General features: G+C 40.2%; 1 pseudogene across 1 annotated transcript; it reads left to right on the top strand.

The window, feature by feature from the left end:
- Positions 1 to 266: 266 nt before the first annotated feature.
- On the top strand, positions 267 to 2,186 carry LOC116557587 (annotated as a pseudogene). Its single transcript, XR_004271588.1, has one exon. The product of XR_004271588.1 is annotated as a GTPase Era, mitochondrial pseudogene (transcript).
- Positions 2,187 to 6,123: the final 3,937 nt, after the last annotated feature.

The raw sequence follows: 6,123 nt of genomic DNA, 5'->3' as shown, positions 1-6,123 counted from the left end.
ACAAAAATAAAAAGCTCCAAAATTATGTATAATAACACTCAACGTGTATGATAGCCAAAGAAAAACTAAAAAGAAAAAAAAAAAAAAGATAAAACCCATGATGGAAAGAAGAGAATCTTAAAGAAGTCACTCAAAACACACCTTGTACTCACTCCTCTAACTCCAAAGCAATAGCCTTTACAAGAGTGCTTTAAGATACTTTCTTAGGGTTTTGAATCTATGGGTTCAAAAAATACTTAAAAACCTTGTTAAAATGATTGTTACAGATTGTTAACCATGTAAAGATAAAGGATATTTTAGACTTACCCAAGCTGTGAGTCCTAGGTACAAAATTTGTTCCAGAAAACTACTGAAAATTATTTTCGGGAACGCCTTGCGGTGGTAATGGCTGCCCCCAGCTGGCGCGAGGCTGGGCTCGTTCAAGCAGTGTTAAACGTCGGCACATGGACCCTCCTGTGGCGAGGGAGCGGGTGATCCCTTTACCTCACTCTTAGGCTATGGACGGAGGTGCGTGTCCTGCGTGGCGGGATCCGCTTTCTCCTTCCCAGCTTGGCCTCGGCTTCTTGCAGTCATGGCCAGGGCTCTGCCCTGGACCACTTCCTCAGGTTCCTTCAGCCTGACAGCTCGGTGATTCCTTGTGTCCCTGCAGTGTCCATGCACAGAGATGAGCAGGATCGCTGCTTGGTCCATCATCCTGATATGCCTGAGAATCCCCGGGTCCTACGAGTGGTCCTCCTGGAAGCCCGAATGCAGGGAAGTCAACACTCTCCAACCAGCTACTGGGCCAAAAGGTGTTCCCTGTTTCCAAGAAGGTGCATACCACTCGCCACCAAGCTCTGGGAGTCATTGCAGAGGCCCAGGTGATTCTACTTGACATACCTGGCATTATCAGTCCTGTTAAACAGAAGAGGCACCACCTGGAGCTCTGTTGGAAGATCCATGGAAGAGCATGAAGTCCGCTGATCTTGTGGTTCTTGTGGATGTCTCTGACAAGTGGACTCGGAACCAGCTCAACCCCCAGTTGCTCAGGTGCTTGACCAAGTTCTCCCAGATCCCTAGTATAGTATCCTGGTCATGAGCAAGGTAGATTGTCTGAAGCAGAAGTCAGTTCTCCTGAAGCTCAGGGCAGCCCTCACTGAAGGTGTGGTCAATGGCAAAAAGCTCAAGATGAGGCAAGCCTTCCACTCACACCCTGGCACCCATAGCCCCAGACTAGCAGTTAAGGACCCAAACACACAATCTGTGGGAAGCCCTCAGAGGACTGGCTGGAACCACTTCCAGGAGATCTTCATGTTGTCAGCCCTAAGCCAGGAGGATGTGAAAACACTAAAGCAATATCTCCTGGCACAGGGGGCCTAGCCAGGGCCCTGAGAGTACCACAGTGAAGTCCTTACTAACCAGACACCAGAAGAGATCTGTGCCAACAACATCGAGAGAAGCTCCTAGAGCACCTGTCCCAAGAGGTGACTTACAATGTGCAGCAGCAGATGGCAGTGTGGGAGGAAGGACCTAGTGGGGAGCTGGTTATCCAACAGAAGCTTCTGGTGCCCAGAGAATCTTATGTGAGGTTCCTGATTGGTCCAAATGGCCACCTGATCTCTCAGATTGCACAGGAGGTGGGCCCCCGACCTCATGAGCATCTTCCTCTGTGATGCTGACATCCGCCTCTCTGTAAAGCTCCTCAAGTGACCACCTTCTACTGACCCTCCCAGGGCATTCCAGCTCAAGCTGCTGGCAGGCACTGATCAGATCTGTCCTTGGCTGGGGACCCTCCAGGGACTGGTGAGGGACATGAGTGCTGGCTGGCTGCTAGCTGGCCTGACCCTACTCAGTCTGCACAGTCCCTGCCCAGCTGTGTCTCCTATTGGAAGAAGGAACCTGCCTTAGTTCAGTTCCCAGGTGGCTCCTCTGCCTAGGGCCACAGCTACAAAAGTATAGCTAAGAAGATGGCCTACAAGAGGGAGCAATGTCACCCTGCCTCCAGCTGGCTTTGGGCCCAGAGTTTCTCCCTGAGCCACTGTTGTGTGCAGGGAGATCTTTTTCTGCCCCTGCTTCCTTCACCTTAAACTTGTATAAGGACTTGAGTCTCCTGAGTGAGGTAGTGCCTCCCATCTGCTCCCCAATTCTTGATCTCTCCCACCCCATCCCTCTCCCCAGTCTTGGATACTAATGAAGTTAAAAGACAAGCAAAAAAAAAAAAAGAAAAGAAAATTATTTTCTGCTTTGCACAGAAAAGACGAGTGTTGCTATTATATGTGCCACTTGAAAGGGGGCGTCTGTCCAATAACACAAATGCAGGCTCTAAAACAGCCTTAGCCAACTTTGCTAAGAAATTATTGTTCCTGAACTGTCCTATCAAACTTAAAATTTGTCTAATTTTTAATAATATAATTGTAATCCTAATAGTTTTAAAAAATAACACTTCTGATTTAGTTTTGTATCCCAGAAGTTAAGTCGCTAATGGTGATAATAACATTCAGCTTCACTGAATATCGATTTTAACACACGGCTACTTGGCCAAAATGTACATTTGGTATCATATATATATATATATATATATATATGGCAATTTATATATATTTATTTTTACTTTATATAGAGAATCATGATGCACTTACTGGCTAAACCAGTCTTCTGGTATTAGGTTGGTTATCTTTGCTGCCCAACTCAACTGCTGTAATTTTTGGATTTGGGCCACAAAACTGTACAGTTACAGATTCTGACAGTGTGTTACTGATGAAAATTAGCTACTATTTACTGATCTTCTGTTATGTGTCACACATTGATCAAGGTACCTTCAACAACAGTGAAAAGGTCGTTTTAGTGTTATTCTAGTTTTACAGGTGAGTAAATTGAGACTCAGACTTAAATGTTGAGTTAGAACTCATGCCTTTTTTACTCCAGTTTTTCACTGTATCAGTGTTTTTCAACATTGAGTAGAGAGGGAGAGTATTGAAGACTCTAAATATTGACTTAAATTATTTTATTATATCATTAAAAATCACATACAAATATTAGATGAGGGAAAACTCCTAATTATGAAGGCAACTCCTAATTATTAGATGAGGGAAAACTTTCATATGACAATAAAACCAAAGAAAATTAACAAATCAGAACCAAATTACAATATGTGTCTACAACATTAATGTGATGATCAATGTTCTGCTTAAACTTAGCTGTCAATGTCAAGTTAAATAGTAGAACAATGTGTTTGTGTGTTTGTCTACATGATTCCTTTGCTTTCTCATATAACAAATCCTTTGACTCACTGCCATTGTTTCGGCATTTGAAATACTTTGTGACGTTTATCATTTATTATCTTGTTCTGCCAACAATTTTAGTAGTTTCCTGCCAAATGCAGTACATGAGAATAGCTTTTTAGCCAGGCACGGTGGCTCACGCCTGTAATCCTAGCACTTTGAGAGGCTGAGGTGGGTAGATTGCTTGAGCTCAGTAGTTCAAGATCAGCCTGGGGAACATGGTGAAACCCCATCTATACAAAAAATACAAAAATTAGCCAGGTGTGGTGGCTTGCACCTGTATTCCCAGCTACTCAGGAGGCTGAGGTGGGAGGATTGATTGAGCCCAGGAAGCGGAGGTTGCAGTGAGCCGAGATTGTGCCACTGTGCTTCAGCCTGAGTGACAGAATGAGACGCTGTCTCCAAAAAATAAAAATAAAAATAAAAAATAAATTTATTAAAGAAGAAGAGAATCGTTTTTTAAAGTTTTAAAATTGTAACTATGCTAATGTTAATGAACTGCCATGAGAAGGACTGTATGAAAAAATAATATATACACTCCAGACTCCTGCTCTAGCATAAAGTTGTCTACTATAGCACATTTTCTCTTGAGTTCAACAAGCCTGTAAACCATGCTCAATGTAATGATTCCATTTTCCTACCACTTTCCTCTATTCAAATCTCTGGGAACCTTTGCTTGTGCAACAAAGCATGATGTCATTTGGCTTGCTATTAACCTGCTCATAAGCAGAAATGCAAAGGAGGACACTAAAACCGCATAGCACTACTCAGCTGTAAGATAGTTATTCTGATGACTCACAGCATGCTTATCTTCATTGTTTTAGAATTAAAAACAACAATAAAAATGTAAAAATTAAAAAACAATTCTCTTTGAACTTCCATACTCCTGAGAAGACAAACATGGAAACAAACATAGGTTCTGTTAGATATTAGTAGTAGACGTGCTGTAAACAAAATAAAATTAAAAATCTTCCCTTGTTGAATATGTCCAGGAAACTCATTACTGTATTAAAGGCTCTGAGAAATTCCAGTTAACTTTGTTTTGCTCGGTTCAAACTACAACGTATTTTGGTGAATGCCAACGTAAACAACAATACACTAGGTACTAGAATCAATACATCTAGAGAGAACCACATAATTTCAAAGACAAATCATCTCAAAATATTGACTGGAAAATTGTTTTCAGCTCAGATCTTCTAAAATTTCTTTTTCTTTTTTTTTTTTTTATAGCTCAGTCTTCAAAGGGCTATAGAAGTCGGATGTCTGTCCGATATTAAGCACACATAGTAATATCTGTATTCAATTTAACTCTCATCTTAAAGAGAGAAATTTTATCTTTTATTTTGAATATGCCCAGTGCCTAGCATAGTGTCTTGCATGTTGTAAACACTCACCAAATGTTTGACTGATGATACAATTTCTCCAAGCCCTAATTGTAATTCACAGGCATGATTTTTGTTAATAATAACCAAGTCCGTAGAGACTGAAACAAATGAACACAAATGACAAAGCCAGAGTACTCTTGGGAACCTTGTTGCTGTTGAATAAATATGAATAAATATTCATGGTATATGCATGAATAAAATATATGGTAGGACATTTTTATTTATGAATACAATAAACAAGATTGAAAAGAACATGGGATATATTTTTAACTGGTGGCTTTCCCTTTTTACAGGAATGGATGGTTTGATGCTTCATGTTTTAAAAAGGTGTTTTCATCTCCTTTGAGATTTTTACGAGTCCTTTTTAGTTGGGAAAAACTGCTGCCTCCTGTAGCACAAGGTCTGTAGAAGCTGCTTGTGGATTTTGGCCCTGGGGATGTAGGTGTTATTGTGTATTTCTATAATTTTTCAGGGATATGTAACTTGCCTACAAAAATATGACTGTGGGCTGAATCTTGGCAGTTAACATTTTAGTAAAAGAATATATTTAGTAATATCTGAATGTCTAAAAGAGTAACACATAGGTAAGCTATTTTTAAAAACTGGGTGACAAAAAACATTGGTTGTTATTGCCACTTTTTGGATATGTTTGGCTATAATTAAATAACAACTTTAAAATTTATGTTTTAAAAAACATTTGAGAGTCAAGGATTTAGGTTAGCTCTGCATTGGCTCACCTCATCATGAAAAACAAATAGGTCAAATCCTTCATTTGGAAAATTGGTGACACTGGGCAAGACTTTTTGAGGATCTGACCTCTTTGGGTAGTAGGTATTTCCATCACCTCTGCAGTATTGACATAGGTCAATACATATTGACTTATGTTCTTGGGCTCAATTTTATTATTTTATTTTTATTTTTAGAGGGAGTCTTGCTCTGTCCCCCAAGCTGGAGTGTAGTGGCACAATCTTGGCTCACGGCAGCCTCCGCCTCCTGGGTTTAAGCGACTCCCCCACCTCAACCTCCGGAGTAGCTGAGATTACAGGTGTGCACCAACACTCCAGGCTAATTTTTGTATTTATAGTAGAAATGGGGTTTCACCATATTGGCCAGGCTGGTCTCAAACTCCTGACCTCAGGTTATCTTAGGCTCAAATTTTGATGGATAGTAATGATCTGGAGTTCTCATTACGATCTCTCTTTTTCATTGATTCATTTAGTTTAAAAAGTATGTATAAAGAGTGTTTAGGTTCCTTGCCTTGTTCTGAAAGTATACAGTGACAACACCTAAGAAGTGGAGAGCATTGTCTTTGTCTAACAGGTGATTGTAACTTAGAAATGCAGATGAAACAAAAGTAATCAGGAGTGTAATGTAAGTCTTTTACAAAGAGATACTGTGATTAGTAGCTTATGGAATAGAAACAAGTTAACTACAAATTAAAAAAACCAAAATGAATGAATAATAAACAGATTTGGAAG

Source organism: Sapajus apella, unplaced genomic scaffold (genome assembly GCF_009761245.1).
Source record: "Sapajus apella isolate SASKATOON/1434 unplaced genomic scaffold, GSC_monkey_1.0 scaffold2, whole genome shotgun sequence".
NCBI classification, from domain to species: Eukaryota; Metazoa; Chordata; class Mammalia; order Primates; family Cebidae; genus Sapajus; species Sapajus apella.
The sequence above is the reverse complement of the archived record's forward strand: the minus strand, read 5'-3'. Positions and strand labels throughout refer to the sequence as shown.